Here is a 17,928-nt window from a genome sequence, read left to right as displayed (position 1 = left end):
AAGTATCGTTTTGAAAACACGTCCTAAGTCTAGCCCATTTGAATAATTATCAACCAGGTTTAAAGTTATTAAAATTGAAATAATCCCGAAAAGAAATAAAAGGAAAGTTAAAATGGCCTTATTACAACCCAAAATAAATAATAATTAAAGGAAATTTAATGAAAACCAATGCTTATTTAAAAGTCCAAAGCGATCACCGTGGCTACTCAATCCCTTCCGCCCAAGTCCCCACATCAAGGCTCACTGCGGGGTTAAGGAAAGGGGTGAGTTTGGAAACTCGATGTGCAACAAGCCCTTCGAGCCCAAAACAATAACGACTGTTGGGCCTAAGCCCAAATCCAATCTCAACATGTCTTGGGCCATAGCCCTTTTCATATTTCATAACACTGGGCCGAAGCCTTTTCATATTTCAAATTACTGGGCCGAAGCCTTTATCAGAAACGGTATGGCCCATAGGCCCATTTCAATATCACATATAATGTCAATGAAAGAATGCAAGACCATTTGGGGAGACTACTCAACCCACCATCCGCTACTCTCCACCCGTACCAACCAACACACCATGTGGGGATTAACTCAACCCACCCCGCCATAACTCTCCACTAGCAAAGATAGTCTGCTTTATCATATAACCGAGGCCTAGCCTCTTTTAATAACTGGGGCAAAAGCCCTTTTAATAACTGGGGCATAAGCCCTTTAATAACTAGGGCAGAAGCCCTTTAATAACTGGGGCATAAGCCCTTTATCATAATTGGGGCATAAGCCTTTTTACACTTCCTCCATCCATATAAAAACCAAACCCAATGCATTTCTGATTACATCATGTGCATATCATACATATCATGTGCATATCATACATTTCATGTGCATATCATACATACCATGTTTATCAAAATCCCATGTATTAAATTCATACATAAACCCTAGGGGTATAATGGTCATTTTTACCTAGGGGCAACACGGTCATTTTCATGTTATAAGGGTAATCTTGTAATTTTACCAAAAATTAGGGTTTCCATGTTCATTAACAGTTACTAACAATTCATGTGTGCAAACAGTGAGTCTGGCCCATTTTTAGCGAAATTGAGTTATTGGGCCTAAAAACCTCTAATGGGCCCTACTTAGCCAATTTCGTCATCTAAGCCCATTTAGCCTATATTCCATAACGGTTTTATCAGTCACGATGCGCAATTTAATAGGTTCTCCTTTTCTACCAATTTTACCCAAATGGGCCCGAAAGCCCAATGGGCCCCACTTCGGCCCCTCGAGGCCCAACTTACCGAGAACGCCAAAAATCACATTATTACCGTTTCCATTGTTCCCGATCATCATCTCATCGATTCTGACTAACTAATGAGTGTTCGTTTGCTCACCAGTCCTCGAAATGCCAGAATTTCGGCATTTCGGCTTTTCGGCATTTATCGCTTTAAGCTATGAAAAAGGGTTCGTTACACACCTGTTTGGTGATATTCCTCGACGAGATCTCCTACACGATTTCTCCTATATTCCACCGTTAATAAATCAGCTTCCATTAATTGACCCAAAACAAGAACCATCTTATATTAGTACTTACACATTCGGCCACCATGCAAAATGGCCTTAAGAACCTTACCTTGCCGATATTGATTGACTAGATCTAGCCACTTCGGAGATCCAAGCTGATTCAAGTCGACACTACGCCTTGCTACTCCTCCACTATAGAAATCATAAAAATATTAAAAGAAGAACCCCCAAAAACCTATACCCATATTCGACCACCTCCCTAAATTATAGGGTTTTGGCTTTTGCCAACAGTTACTCTAGGAGTCATTTAGAGTTTGAGCACTTACCACAGTCTTTCTTCTCTTGAACCCGTACGCCTAAAAGGTAAAGGAAATGAATTCCAACAATTGAAAAGGAAAGAAAAGGTTGCTGGTCACAAAGAATCGGCACCCTCCTATCTTCACTGATTTCGGCTTTTGCGGTATTTCGATAGAAGTAGAGATAAAGGAAAGAAACAATAGTGAATGGAGGGAAATAGTGGGCTGGTTTGAAAAAAGGAAAAGGAAGAAAAAATGAATGGGGGGGAGGTAGATTCGGCTGGAAAAGAAAATAGAGAAAAAGGCTACACACTAAAGGAGAAATCGGCACCACCTAGCCCCTAAAGCCGAAAATCCCCACCTAAAACCCATCTGCCAAAAATCCCCTCTCCAATCTCCCTTATTCGGCCAACTCTATCTCCATATCATATCCCTAAAATCTCTCCCCTTATCCCTCCTTAATCTATGCATTTGACTTGATCCAACTCTCCTCTTACAGAATCCACTTAGGTTCCAACATTTACCCTTCCTGCACATAAAAATAAATACTCTTATTTGCCAACACAGGGACTCGATCCCATGTCTTCCCTTATGCTCCACACGCCACCTTTTTAGGAGCTTAGTGGCGTCACCCTTGCCACTTTACTAAAGCTCTTTTTGTGATACATTTTACCCATAACTTTATATAAGGGCACCTAGCCAGAACCCCTAACTCTTAAGTCCAAAATTTAAAAATTCTACCGGGTTTTGGCCAACTCATGGGCCTTCCGTAAGCCCATTTACATACCCAAATTATGAATTCCATAATCACATACCAAATTTTAGAAACTTACTTAAAATATCAAGAATCGCGAAAAACCCGAAAATCAGGATGTTACAACTCTACCCTCCTTAAAGAAATTTCGGCCTCGAAATTTACCTGATCCAAACAGTTGAGGGTATTGTTGACGCATTGCCTCTTCGGTCTCCCAAGTAGCTTCTTCCTTGCCATGGTTCCTCCAAAGTACCTTCACTAATGGGACTGACCTCCTTCTCAACACATTGACATTGCGATCAAGTATTTGCACAGGTTCCTCTTCAAAGGTCAAATCTGACCGTACCTCGATTTCTGCAACTGGCACGATATGAGTTGGGTCAGAACGATATCGCCTTAGCATGGACACATGGAAAATGTCGTGAATACGATCCAGCTCTGAAGGTAACTCTAGCTGATATGCCACCGGCCCTATTAGCTTAATGATTCAGTAAGGCCCAATAAACCGTGGGCTCAACTTACCCTTCTTACCAAATCTCAATATCTTCTTCCAAGGCGAAACTTTCAAAAAGACCATGTCCCTACAACATATTTAATATCCCTACGTTTCAGATCGGCATAAGACTTTTGTCGATCTGCTGCCTCCTTTAACCAATTTCTGATCACCTTAATCTTGTCTTCAGTATCGGCTACCAACTCTGGTCCAAGTATTTACCTTTCCCCCAATTCTGCCCAACAAGTAGGCGAACGACACCTTCGCCCATATAGTGCCTCATATGGAGCCATCTGAATACTTGCTTGGTAACTGTTGTTATACACGAACTCCGCCAATGGCAAATAGTCCTCCCAGCTACCTCTAAACTCAATAGCATAACCCCTCAACATATCCTCTAAAATCTGAATAACCCTCTCTGACTGCCCATCCGACTGAGGGTGAAAAGCCGTACTGAAATCCAATCGCGTCCCCAATGCCTTATGCAACTTCTGCCAAAACCGAGATGTAAACATTGGGTCTCGGTCCAAAATTATCGATACTGGCACACCATGCAACCGCACTATCTCTGCCACATACAACTTGGCCAACTTCTGAAGTGAGTAATTGGTTCGGACAGGTATGAAATGAGCAAATTTGGTGAGCCTATTCACAATCACCCAAACCGAATCCTTCTTAGAAGGTGTCAACGGCAACCCACTTACAAAGTCCATAGTTACCCTTTCCCACTTCCAAAGTGGTATCTTTACCGGCTGTAACAATCCCGAAGGTAGTTGATGCTCGGCCTTCACTTGTTGACATGTCAAACATCTCCCTACAAATTCGGTCTCTTCTCGCTTAAGCCCAGGCCACCAATATTGCTCTCGCAAGTCTCGATACAACTTACTCCCTCCTGGATGCATAGCACAAGGTCCCTTATGTGCACTCTTTCAAAATCATCAACCTCAAGTCTGAGTCTTTCGGCATACAAATTCTTCCTCGAAAACAAAGAACTCCCTCACTATTTAACCCGAAGTCCGGATTCTCCCCCTTCTTAACTTGCTGAAACCGAGAAACCCACGACTCGTCCTCCAACTGTTGCTTCTTAATTTGTTCTACCCAAGTCGGTCTTACTTGCAACTCAACCAATAAACTTCCGTCGTCATACAAACTTAGACGAGCAAACATTGCCTTTAATTCCGCCACAACCCTTCGACTTAGCGCATCAGCCACGACATTCGCCTTACCTGGATGGTACTCAATCAAACAGTCATAGTCCTTTAACAACTCTATCCACCTTCGCTGCCTAAGATTCAGCTCCTTTTGAGTCAACAAGTACTTAAGACTCTTGTAATCCGTATAGATGATGCATTTCTCCCCATACAGGTAATGCCTCCATATCTTAAGTGCAAAAATTACCGCTGCCAATTCCAAGTCATACGTAGGGTAGTTTACCTCGTGCGGCTTAAGCTGTCATGAAGCATAAGCGACCACTTTACCCTCTTGCATCAACATGCAGCCCAAACCTACATGTGATGCATCGCTGTACACAGTGCAATCCTTACCAGACTCTGGCTGAATCAACACTGGCGCTTCCGTCAAAACCTTCTTCAACTTCTCAAAAGCCTCTTGCTGCTTATTTGTCCAAACAAAAGGTGCTCCCTTCCTTATAAGTTTCGTTAACAGTGCTGCCAACACAGAAAATCCTTCCACGAATCTCCGATAATAACTTGCCAACCCCAAAAAACTTCGGATCTCTGTTACCGACCTCGGTGGCTTCCATTCCAAAATTGCTTCAATCTTTCGAGGGTCCACCTTGATCCCCCCGGCAGACACAACATGCCCCAAGAAGGTAATTTCTTTCAGCCAAAACTCGCACTTACTAAACTTTGCATAAAGTTGCTTCTCCTTTAACACTTGCAGCACTACACGAAGATACTCATCATGCTTCTCTTCCATTTCCGAATACACTAAGATATTGTCAATAAAAACAACTACGAACCAATCCAAGTATGGTTGAAACACCCGATTCATCAAATCCATGAATGTCGTCGGTGCATTAGTCAGTCTAAAAGGCATTACCAGAAACTCGTAATGGCTGTATTGAGTCCTGAACGCCGTCTTATAAATATCCACCTCTTTAACTCTTAATTGATGATATCCTGACCGAAGGTCGATCTTAGAAAATACCGAGGCTCCTTTTAATTGGTCGAACAAATCGTCGATTCTTGGTAACGGATTCTTATTCTTGATCGTCAGTTTATTCAACTGCCGATAGTCAATACACATTCGCATAGTCCCATCTTTCTTCTTTACTGAACAATGCGGAATTAAGCCTACGGGAAACACTTGGTCTTATAAACCTCTATCCAACAGTTCAGATCGAGCTTTCAATTCCACCAATTCCTTTGGTGCCATCCTATAAGGTGTAATGGACACAGGAGCTGTTCCAGGTAATAAGTCGATTCCAAACTCGACTTCTCTGCTTGGGGGTAATCCAGGAAGTTCATCGGGAATACATCCTGAAATTCTTTAATAGTTCTAATCGACTCTACCGTTATCTCTTCAAGTCCAGTTTGACTTACAAGGGCCAAGTACGCCTCACAACCTTTCCGAATCAACTTCTCAGCTCTTAAAGCCGAAACAACATTGGACAAATAATCCCTTCGTTCCCCTATGACCATTATCTCCTCATCTTCAGCAGTTCGTAGTACCATCCTCTTTGCAGCACAATCCAACGTCGCCTTGTGCTTAGCTAACTAGTCCATTCCCAAGATAAGATCAAAATCCCCAAATGGCAGCTCCATTAAATCTCCTTCAAAGATTTTATCTTGTGTCACTAACGGTACTGCCCTAAAAAGTTTATCTACCTTAAATGAATGTCCCAATGGACTTATCACCAATACCCCACTCACAGTATCCTCAGGAAGCACATCCAAAGCCTTAGATACATCACAAGCTACATACGAGTGAGTGGAACCCACATTAATCAAAGCAGTGTAAGGCATGCTATGAATGAAGAACGTACCAGTTATAACATCAGGAGCGTCACCCTCCTCATGATGTCGTGCAGCATAAACCAACACCGACTTTCGAGCTTCGGCATGTCTAGCACCTCTGCCAGGTGCCCCACGTCCCCGTCCGTTACCATTGCCACCTCTACCTTGCCCACGACCCCTCTGTGGTGGTGGTCCTCCTCGCCGTGGTTGGACATCCCTTTGCTCTGCAGCTAGCTCCTGAGCTATCCTCCGAGGACACTCTCTGAACTTATGCTCCTTAGACCCACATCGAAAACATGCTCTAGTTCGTTTCCAGCACTCCCCCATATGCACCTTACCACAGTCCCTGCAAGGCTGCGCTCTATAAGTATTTACTGGAACTGCTCGAACTGGTTCATCCATCCTTGCTCTTTTAACATTTTGATTTGTGGCACTTAAGGGTCTAAAATCCCTCTTAAATCTGGGTCGATCCTTCTCACGATTCTGTCGCTCAGTCAGCTTCACCTCCTCGGCTATCTTAGCCTTCTCTACTAATGCAGCAAAACCACGCTCCCTCTGTGGAGCTATCAATATCCTAAGCTCATCGCGGAGACCATCCTCAAATCGGACACTACGCTCATATTCAGTTGCCACTATCCCACTAGCATATCGACTCAGCCTCAAAAATTCTACCGCATACTCTGCTACAGTCTTATCACCCTGAGTCAGATTCAAGAATTCCTTCCGACGAGCATCCACATAACCAGCTCCAACATACCTCCCCTTAAAAGTAGTTTTGAACAATTCCCAAGTTACCTGCTCAATTGGGGTACTCTCCCTTATGGTGATCCACCATCGATATGCCTCAATCACGTAGCAATGACACACGCTCCTTTCGGCTTTTGCTCCAATCGAGCGATCTAGATTGTCCATGATCCATTCTGTTGCCTCTAACCAATATTCTGCCACATTTGGGGCTACTCCAGATACACCCCTAAATACTTACGCCTGATTGGCGGAGTCGCTCGATATAGACCCCTATTCATTGTCCCAAGATTAGCTCCAAGAACTCTCTAAAACCCTTAACATGGCTTGGGACAAAGCGTCATCCCCGACCCGATCATAAGACCCAGTTTCCGTTGCTTGTGGCACAGATGCCTCCTCAGTTGGCCTATGCCCTGAGGATGAAGATTCAGCTTGCACCCTTCCGCGACCACGTCCGCGGCCTCGTCCACGAACTCCTCTTGTACTCATATCGAATTATCTGATTTACAAATTTTATGAAATTAGTATAATGTTCCACTGTTTATTAAGAAAATTTCTTATGGAAATGTAGTAGTTCAAGAATTGTTTTCGTATCGTCGTAGTCTAGCTACAGTCTCATTTCTACCGTTTCACAATTTTCCCCTATCTACAGTATCATAGTAGAGTCTCGGCACTATTCATAATATCATATCATTATCATATATCGTAAAAAATATACTTACAGACTTGGTCCCGGGGATTCAGTGCGCCACCTCTTTCTCCAATCCAAAACTTGAAAACCATGTTTTTGATCACCGAAAATAGAAATTTGAAAACTTTGATTTGAAAACACCCTTTATTTTAAACTCTTGATTTAAAACAGAAAACTTGGACCATTTTAACATGTATACTCTGTAAAACATCTTTGAAAAGAATTTTCAAAACCATTTCCAAAAATACCTTTCTTAGGCCTAAGTTTTTTTGAAAAAATTTTTGAACCCGATCCACAGCCGAGTTGTTGCAACCTAGGCTCTGATACAACTAAATGTAACACCCCAAACCCGGCCCAGACGTTATGGCGGAATCTGACATGCCACTTTGAAGTTGAAAACCCACGCTCCGTCTTAGTGTTTTAAAAACCATATATTTTGTTGAGTTAACAAAGTGTATGGAAGCTAAGCACCAGGTAGGTATCCGAGACAGAGGAGGTGAGCCATGAAGGCTGCTTAAGTACCAAGCTCTTTGATTGGATCCAATCCTAGACATGCCCACAACCACAGCCACACTTTGTTATATCGAGTTTAAATTTGTTTAAGTGGACGTCTTTGATAAATCGATTAATCGTGGCGTTGAGCTATTTTGAAAACAAGTATCGTTTTGAAAACACGTCCTAAGTCTAGCCCATTTAAATAATTATCAACCAGGTTTAAAGTTATTAAAATTGAAATAATCCCGAAAAGAAATAAAAGGAAAGTTAAAATGGCCTTATTACAACCTAAAATAAATAATAATTAAAAGAAATTTAATTAAAACCAACGCTTATTTAAAAGTCCAAAGCGATCACCGTGGCTACTCTGAATCCCCTCACCAAGTCCCCACATCAAGGCTCACTGCGGGGGTTAAGGAAAGGGGTGAGTTTGGAAACTTCGGTGTGCAACAAGCCCTTTCGAGCCCAAAACAATAACGACTGTTGGGCCTAAGCCCAAATCCAATCTCAACATGTCTTGGGCCATAGCCCTTTTCATATTCATAACACTTTGGTAGAAGCCTTTTCATATTTCATATTCTTGGGCAAAGCCTTTCTTTGAAACTGGTATGGCCATAGGCCCATTTCAATATCACATATAATGTCAATGAAAGAATGCAAGCCCATTTGGGGAGACTACTCAACCCACCATCCGCTACTCTCCACCTGTACCAACCAACACACCATGTGGGGATTAACTCAACCCACCCCGCCATAACTCTCCACTGGCAGCATAGCTGCTTTATCATATAACTGGAGGCCTAGCCTCTTTTAATAACTGGGCCAAAAATCACATTCTTACCATTTCCATTGTTCCCGATCATCATTTCATCGATTCTAACTAACTAGTGAGCGTTCGCTTGCTCACCAGTCCTCGAAATGCCAGAATTTCGGCATTTCGACTTTTCGGCTTTTATCGCTTTAAGCTATGAAAAAGGGTTCGTTACATACCTGTTTGGCTATATTCCTCGACGAGATCTCCTACACGATTTCTCCTATATTCCACCGTTAATAAATCAGCTTCCATTAATTGACCCAAAACAAGAACCATCTTATATTAGTACTTACACATTCGGCCACCATCCAAAATGGCCTTAAGAACCTTACCTTGCCGATATTGATTGACTAGATCTAGCCACTCCGGAGATCCACGCTGATTCAAGTCGACACTACGCCTTGCTACTCCTCCACTGTAGAAATCATAAAAATATTAAAAGAAGAACCCCTAAAAACCTATACCCATATTTGGCCACCTCCCTAAATTATAGGGTTTGGCTTTTATGATTACTCTAGGAGTCATTTAGAGTTTGAGCACTTACCACAGTCTTTCTTCTCTTGAACCCGTACGCCTAAAAGGTAAAGGAAATGAACGCCAACAATTGAAAAGGAAAGAAAAGGTTGCTGGTCACAAAGAATCTGCACTCTCCTATCTTCATTGATTTCCGCTTTTGCGGTATTTCGGCAGAAGTAGAGATAAAGGAAAGAAACAATAGTGAATGGAGGGAAATAGTGGGCTGGTTTGAAAGAAGGAAAAGGAAGAAAAAATGAATGGGAGGGAGGTAGATTCGACCTAGCCCCTAAAGCCGAAAATCCCCACCTAAAACCCATATGCCAAAAATCCCCTCTCCAATCTCCCTTATTCGGCCAACGCTATCTCCATATCACATCCCTAAAATCTCTCCCCTTATCCCTCCTTAATCTATGCATTTGACTTGATCCAACTCTCCTCTTACAGAATCCACTTAGATTCCAACACTTACCCTTCCTGCACATAAAAATAAATACTCTTATTTGCCAACACAGGGACTCGATCCCATGTCTTCCCTTATGCTCCACACACCACCTTTTTAGGAGCTTAGTGGCGTCACCCTTGCCACTTTACTAAAGCTCTTTTTGTGATACATTTTACCCACAACTTTATATAAGGGCACCTAGCCAGAACCCCTAACTCCTAAGTCCAAAATTTAAAAATTCTACCTGGTTTTGGCCAACTCATGGGCCTTCCATAAGCCCATTTACATACCCAAATTATGAATTCCATAATCACATACCAAATTTTAGAAACTTACTTAAAATATTAAGAATCGCAAAAAACCCAAAAATCAGGATGTTACAAGACTACCCGTGTGGACCCATACAGTCCAGATCAGTCTAGCCCGTATGTCGCACACAGACTACTTGGCCATCACATTGCCATGTCTTGCATGCAAGACCTGGCCTCGTTGACCACACGCCCGTGTTATGGCACACGGCCTACCACATGGGCGACCACATGCGCATGTGACGTCGACAATGGGGTTTTTGACTTTTTTCGAAACCCTATTTTTTGCGTTTTTAGATACACACCTAGTATCGATTTGATGCAGAAACTATCCCGAGACAACCTAACCTAAGAAACAGCATTCAAAAAACCTATTTTAGTGCACAATTATGAAACTCCATCTAGAACTAATCAACATACGCAGCCTTAAACCGTCAACCAACGAGTTTGAAAACTTACCACCAACAAACAAAGACCCTTAAAGATCAAATTGCTGAAGGAGTAGCGATTGTTTCTTGATCTTCCCCTAGTCAAAGGTAACCACAAAGAAAACCCCTTTTAGAATACTAACCACGGAACAACAAGATTGCAACAGCGCAAAACTTACCTGACGATCACAGTCAAAAGTTTGCACAAGAACGAGGCAGATTTGAATAATCGAAAGAAGAAGAAGTAAAATTTCAGTAGAGAAGAAAGGGAAACAAAATGTCAAAAGATGGAAGAATTTTGGGAAAATTGACTTCAGAAGGTTTTGGAAGGAGAGAGAAAATAAAGATAAAATAAAAAAATTTGATAATTCCCAAATCCCTAATTTCACTCTCCCACTAACCCACTTTTCCGAATTCCAATTGCACTGAAACACTTGCGCACAACCAAGCAAAAATAAACTCCCATGCTCACGCAAGGATTCGAACACAAGACCTTCAGCAACCTAACACTCAACTTGACCACCATACCAGCAAGCCCATTCTGATATATTCCTACAAATAATTATATATAAGCCTACTACTCAAGTATAAAACTTAAGTCAGAAAAATACCCAAAATTTACCAATGGTAAGGCTTGAACTTAGGACCTCTCACACATACCCAGAACACTTAACCATTGAAGAAGATACACAGTTGTGTCAAATTTTCACAAAAGCCGAAACAAAAATTTTGGGGCGTTACATAGTATGCTCAAATATATATATATAAGGAGATTAGACTCTTCGTTTTCTAATACGTAAATAGGAAATGGGTTATAAGAAGATTAAAGGTGAAGAGGTAACAAAGATGAAAGGTGAAAGGTTGATTATAATGAACATCCACTTAATAGTATTCATAACGCTTCCCCTTGGATATCATTTTATAAAGGATATGCCTCATTAAAAGCTTTACTAGGAAAAACCCTGTGGGACAAAAACCTAGTGAAGGAAAGACAAGCACATTATCCTTTTGTAATAGGCCCAATTTGCCCGGCCTGCAATAAACCCAGAAAAAAAATTAAAAACCAAAATAAAATAAAAAACACACAAATAAAAGATCCAAATTTAAAGGTATAATGTCCATTTACAAATTTTTGGGCCTAAACCAAACCAAACCAAACATCAAAATTAAATACCAAATTAATAAACCTAGACCTAATTGCAATGGCCCAAATCCTAGACCCAACTACAATGGCCCAAACTCGAGACCCAAAGGAACCCAAAGAAGCTCAGCAGCCTGAGAACACCAGAAACTTCTGGAATACGCTAGAACAGTGCCAGAGGGTCGGGCTCTCACAAGCGGTTTCCCATGCACGGCTCTACATCACCAGGTCTCCTCCTCTGTACGGTCGTTCCTGCGTTAGAATACATTAGAAGAGGAAGCTAACAGAATACATAGCCAAATGACAGAAGGAAAATATAATTTTTTATTTTTATTCTCTATAAATCCAGCTATAAAAGGCCATTACCTGTACTTTGTAAGCCTACGCACACTGAAATACTTACACTGAATACAAAGAAAGTCATTAAAATTTTTTAAGGTGATTTCATACTCGAGTTTTTTTTTTAATTTTTGAGTTTTCTTCCGATTTTATTTCTTTTTGGTCTTTCATTTTTGCATTTGAAAACAGAAAAGAAAAGGAAAACGAAGTCTGACCTTGAAAGTATGCCATGAGATCCTTTCTTCTTCGTTAAAAGTATAGATGAGGTCTTAAGGCTAAAAAAGCCCCACCGAGGCTCGAGCATGTTGATCACCGTTCATGGTGGAGAATCGGCGCTTAAGAGGAGCATTTAGGGTTCAGCTGAAGGAGAGGGGAAAACCTAGGTTATTTCGGCCAAATGTTTCGATTTTACACCTTATATAGGACCAAATATGGTGCTGTTTTTAGCCTGATTCAGTGGCTCCAAAACGGTGTCGTATAAGAGCCAACCCGACCTCATCCGATCCTTTACCCTCAGGATCCGTGCGTTTTTGTGAAGAGGGGATAATTGCACGCTAGGTCCTCCTCTTTTACACGAGCTTTCAATCGCGCATTACTTGTTTTACTTCATTTTGGAATTTAGTCTTGAAATTTGAGCTTGTGTGCCTTTGGTCCGCGCCTCAAAGCTGCATTTTGGGGCCTGGAATATTTCTGACTTTAGTCCCTGGAAATTTGCGCACATTGCGCGTTAGTCCTCATTTTAATTTCAAAAGTTTATAAATTATCTCTTTTCTTTTAATTTTATCTTAATTAAGTTTTTCTCATCATTTTTTAAAACCTATTCCACATTTATTTTTTAATTCTTGTTTACTTATCTTTTTATATTTTGAGCTATTTTGGTTATGGTATTTTGTTTTTTTAAAGTCATTCTTGTAGATTTTTTATATATATCATATCATTTAACATTTTGTATAATAATTTTTTAAAAATGTTCTTATACATTATTATATATGTATAATTCATGATAAAGTTAATTTTATTCCATGTATATTATTAATCTTATGTTATTTTATACATTTAAGTTCTTTTAAATTTATTTACATATTTTATTATATATCATTGTTATTTAAAGGAAAATCCTACATATCTTATGTATCTTGTAAATTATTATTATATATGCATATATATGTTGGTACATATTTTTGATCTATATACATCACTAGAATCATGTATTTTATACATATATTTTTCTTTGTATACATAATTATATCGTTAAAATCATTACATATATAATTTATGATGAAATTAATTTAATCTTATGCATTATTAATTTCATGCTATTTTTACAAATAATTACTTCTAAATCTATTTATGTATATATATTTTTGTAAACCTATTATGTGTATTTCTTAAGATTATACCTTATCATGTATTTTTACTATTCTTTCATATTTTATATATTATTTAATTTATTGTGTGTATATTGTCAATGTTTTTAACACTTTGCATATGATTTGATTCAAATGCCTTCATTCTATACTAATTCATTTTAATGATTGTATATATATATCCTTAGTTTTTATAAAATTATTTCAAATTCATCAATTCACCAATTCATATATTGTATATATTATGTGTTCATCGGTTCATCATTGTTTTAAAATTGTCTTATACCATATTGGCTTCTAATTTCCATTTTGTTTTGTACATTTTATGTTGATGGTTTTATATTATGCCATATATAATGTTGTTGCATATTATTTATTCATTGTTTTATTTGTTATATCAATTGTTCTCCATCCATGTTTAAAAATTTGGTTACATTTTTCTGAGATTAGTTGTATTTAATTGTTTGCTTTGTTAGTTGGTTAGATAAAGTTCTGTCATCTTCATTCACCGAGTATTTTACTTTATGTGTGCATATTATCGCATGTTTATTAATCCTTTTTTATACATATGTTACTTTGTAATGTCCAACTTTTTAAAATTAATTATTCCATCTTATTTTAAGACAAATAAATGTGTTTTGAGCTAATTTCTATTTTTTTATTCAAAGATTCTAAAATAAGGCAATGTTCAATATTTGGAAATTCGAGAAATCGTCCCCTACAGTGTTGGGTTTCAATTTTTTCGTTGGACTAAATATTAGGGCATCCTTTTGTAATTTTTGACGTATGAGCTTTTGGAAGTCAAAAATCAATTGTGTTTTCAAAGGTATAAAGGATCGTGTCCTATCATGCTGGATGTGATGCTGTATACCTTGGAAACGAGAGAATTTTGACTACCAACTTGAACCAATCAAATGTTTTAAAAGGAACCATATTTCAAATTTTTTTTTCTAAAATCTTAGACATCAGGACAGCACTTAATCAATTTGGTACCAATTTTTGGGCGTAGTGAGGGTGCTAACCCTTTCTCATATGTAACCGGCTCTCGAACCCATTTTTTTAAAAATTTACGTAGACTAAAATTGATTTAAATGGATTAAAATGTTTTATTGGGTGATCCAATCACACCTAAACAAAAAGATTGGTGGCGACTCCACACTTTGTTTTAAAAGTCGATCTTCATTTTTTTCAAATATAAAAAATGGTTTCGACAGCTTAGCAACTCCACTGGGAGTTGAACAAGAGAGTCAAGCTATAGAATTGATTATCTTCTGTCCTTTTGTTTAAAATTGAAAATGTAATTTGAAAATCATGATTCTTTGTTGCATTTGTTTGCATGATTGTTATGGTCCAAGTCTTGTAGAATGATATTGCATTGCATTGCATGACCGTTGTGGTTATACCTTTAAGTGGGAGTAAGAAACTACGCCTTTGAGAAGTTTTCACCTCTGCATGGGCTAATGGATTACTTTCGGGATACATCCGTAACTATGATTTTGTGAGATTTTTATCTCCGCATGGTCATAGGGAAATGTATTCCCCTGAACCGAACTTGATCCATATGAGCCTATAATGGGTGAGGATTGAGGAATCTACTGGTTCAGGTACCTTTTCTTTAAAACTGAACCACATATAGTGAACCCTAAGAGCCATTCTTCGGTAGAACTAAGTTAAACCTTAGTAGTTGCCTATATATGTGTTTTGATTATCTTTTTTTTGCTTGTATTTTATCACTTATATTTGATACTGAGCTGTTGTGTTTTGTTTTGATTGTGTTTTGCATAACATTTCATATTTAAGGAGGTGTCGATTCGTGTTCGATGACTAAGTTAGAAGATTTAACATGGAGAATGAATTTCTTGATAAAGTCGAGGATAATGCGGCCGTCCGTGCATGGTCAGAGAAGTTACAATCAGGGAAAGGGGATAGCCTGGCAGAAGGAAATATATCGGGGTTATGAAACTTTACCCGCATCAATGTGACACAAAATGATTTGCAGGAATTGAGAGATATATGGGCTCATTGGGATGAGGGAACCAAGCAGTTGTTCTATCAAAACTATGGTGATATACCCTACTCGTTCGATATCCAGGTAGACAAGTATTTGTTCCGAGCTATGGCTTAGTTCTAGAACTCTGCCTATTGTTGTTTTACTTTTGGGGAAGTGGACTTGGTGCCTACCATGAAAGAACATACTTCCTTGCTGCGATGTCCAAAAATTCAAGTTTTACGAAGAAATTGATAAGTATTTCTAGGATGAGCGAGCCTTGGGTCACTGCTCGAATTCAACAAAAGAGGGATAGTAAATGTATTCCTTGAGAGAATTTGAGAGATTTGATTGTAACACATCCGGATGAAAGGAAGAGGGTCGATATCTTCGCCTTAAGTATCTATGGTTTGGTGATTTTTCCTAAGGTTTTGAGGCATGTAGATGAAGCAGTCACTGATTTATTCGATCGTCTTGAGAAGAGAATCACACCTGTACCTGCAATATTGGCTGAGACATTCAGATCCTTGAGCATGTGTCAGAAGGCAGGCGAAGGGAGATTTATTGGATGTGCACAGCTGTTCATGGTGTGGTTTCACGGGCATTTTTGGAAAGTAAACAAGGTTTCTTATCGAGTCTTCTCTGAAAGTTACTCCCAGGCAGCTATGCAAAGGAAAGATGATATTTTAGAGGAGAAGTGGATGGAAATTCTTCAAAGTCTTAATGAGGAGGATATAGAGTGGAGAGCTTTTTGGATGGTTCTTAATGAGATCCTATATCGATGTGAGAATTTTGATTGGATACCATTGTCAGGAATTTGGGGAGCCACCAGATATACTCCTTTACTTGCATTAAGGCAGTATAAATCAAGGCAGTTTATACCCACGACTCACGGGCTTGCTCAGTGTGAATTCCCATATAAAGGTGACCATTATAAGAAGAAGGTTCGGGAAATGTCTGATGCTTGGAAGCAAACTCGTTGGATGAAAAAGTTATCTGTTGGTTCTATGACGACACCTGAATACAATGGATGGTTTAGGAAAAGGGTCAATGATAATATTCCTAGACCAAGTTTAGAAGGCACCCGACCAATGGAGGAACAATTACAAGTTGCCCCGTCAGAGTTGGAAATTATAAAACAAGACTTTGAGAAGAAGAGTTCTGAGCTGGGGAAAAGGATTGAGCAGTTGGAGGAAGAAAAGATGTATCTGAGATTAGATGTGGAGGTTCAGAAGTTAGAGGCAGAAAAGTTACAGAAAAAGAAAAATGAAGTTGAGGAGGATTTGGAAGGTTTGAAAACAGATTATAAGATACTGCGCCTATCAATGAGGACTGCTGGATTAGGAAAAACTTCAGAATAGTAGCGTCAGGAAGTTCGAGAAGAAAGGGCTAAGGCTGATCAATGGGAAAAGAAATTTCAAGAGGTTCAAGCTCAAAATAAGGCTTTAGAGAAAAGTCTGTCAAAGAGTAAAAATCAACAGAATGAATTAAGGGCTAGAGTAGAGAAACTTGAGAGATCTTTATGTCTGTACCGAAATTACAATTCTATGATAGAGTTAAGAGCAAGCTTAAATAAGATTGAAGAGATGAAAGGGAAAATAGAAGAATTAGAGGTGGCATTGTAGAGTTTTGAAATGAGGATCGAGTTCTTGGAAGCAAATGAAGAACAATGGAAAGGAGAACTTCATCATTCTCAAGATCAAGTTGGAAGTAGGGATTACATTATGGGAGAAGCTGTAACATAAATTCAGGAAATAGCTGATTACTTGCAGACTTTGACGGTACAAGCAGACATATTAAGTGTGAAGTATGAGTTGGAGTCAAATAGGGGGCAAGAATTAGCTTCATTGCTTAGGAAAATTAAAGCTCTGAGCATTAGGGCGAAGTCTTATTTGTAACTCTGTTTTATGTAAAGAATTTTATTTTCTAGTAAAGTTTTCTAAATGGAATTGAATCAGAATTGACATCTCCCTTGCATTCATGCATTTGTATTACATTACATCATATGCATTAAAGGCTATAAAAAGATTCTAATTAATTAAAAATTTTTGAAGTAATCTGGAAACCAACAAAAACACACCAAATACGCATCCCTACGGTACAAGGAAAAAGACTAAGTTAATGGACAAAAGACTTGAAAAGTTAGAGCAAATGCAAAGGGATATGCAAGAACAAATGCAGTCACAGATGCAAGAGCAGTTATTTAAGATTCAGCAAGAGATGAAAGATCAAATGATGGAGTCCCAAAGAGAGATGATGAATCAATTGTCCTAATTGCTGGTGGGAATGAGGGATAAGGGAAAATGTCTTATGGATAATGTTGGGGAAAATAATGAAGACCCTCAATATCCTCTTGGATTTACTCCAACACATGTACAGACACAACCTGAGATTAATTCGTAGAAATCATCTATTACGATCAGGCCTTAACAGTTTTAGGCGGAAGTGTCAATACCAACGAATGTCCAAGCTGGTTCAGGTTTTAATCCTGGTAATAACTCGAATAATCCCATGGTGCCTGATTTGGATGAAGTTGCGAAAGAGGAAAGGGTGAGGACAGAATCACAGAAACAATTGGAGGAGTGATGTAAATGGCTGGAGGAAAAGGTCAGAGCAATGGAAGATGTTGATA

Source organism: Gossypium arboreum, chromosome 5 (genome assembly GCF_025698485.1).
Source record: "Gossypium arboreum isolate Shixiya-1 chromosome 5, ASM2569848v2, whole genome shotgun sequence".
NCBI lineage: Eukaryota > Viridiplantae > Streptophyta > Magnoliopsida > Malvales > Malvaceae > Gossypium > Gossypium arboreum.
Note: the sequence above shows the minus strand (reverse complement) of the source record.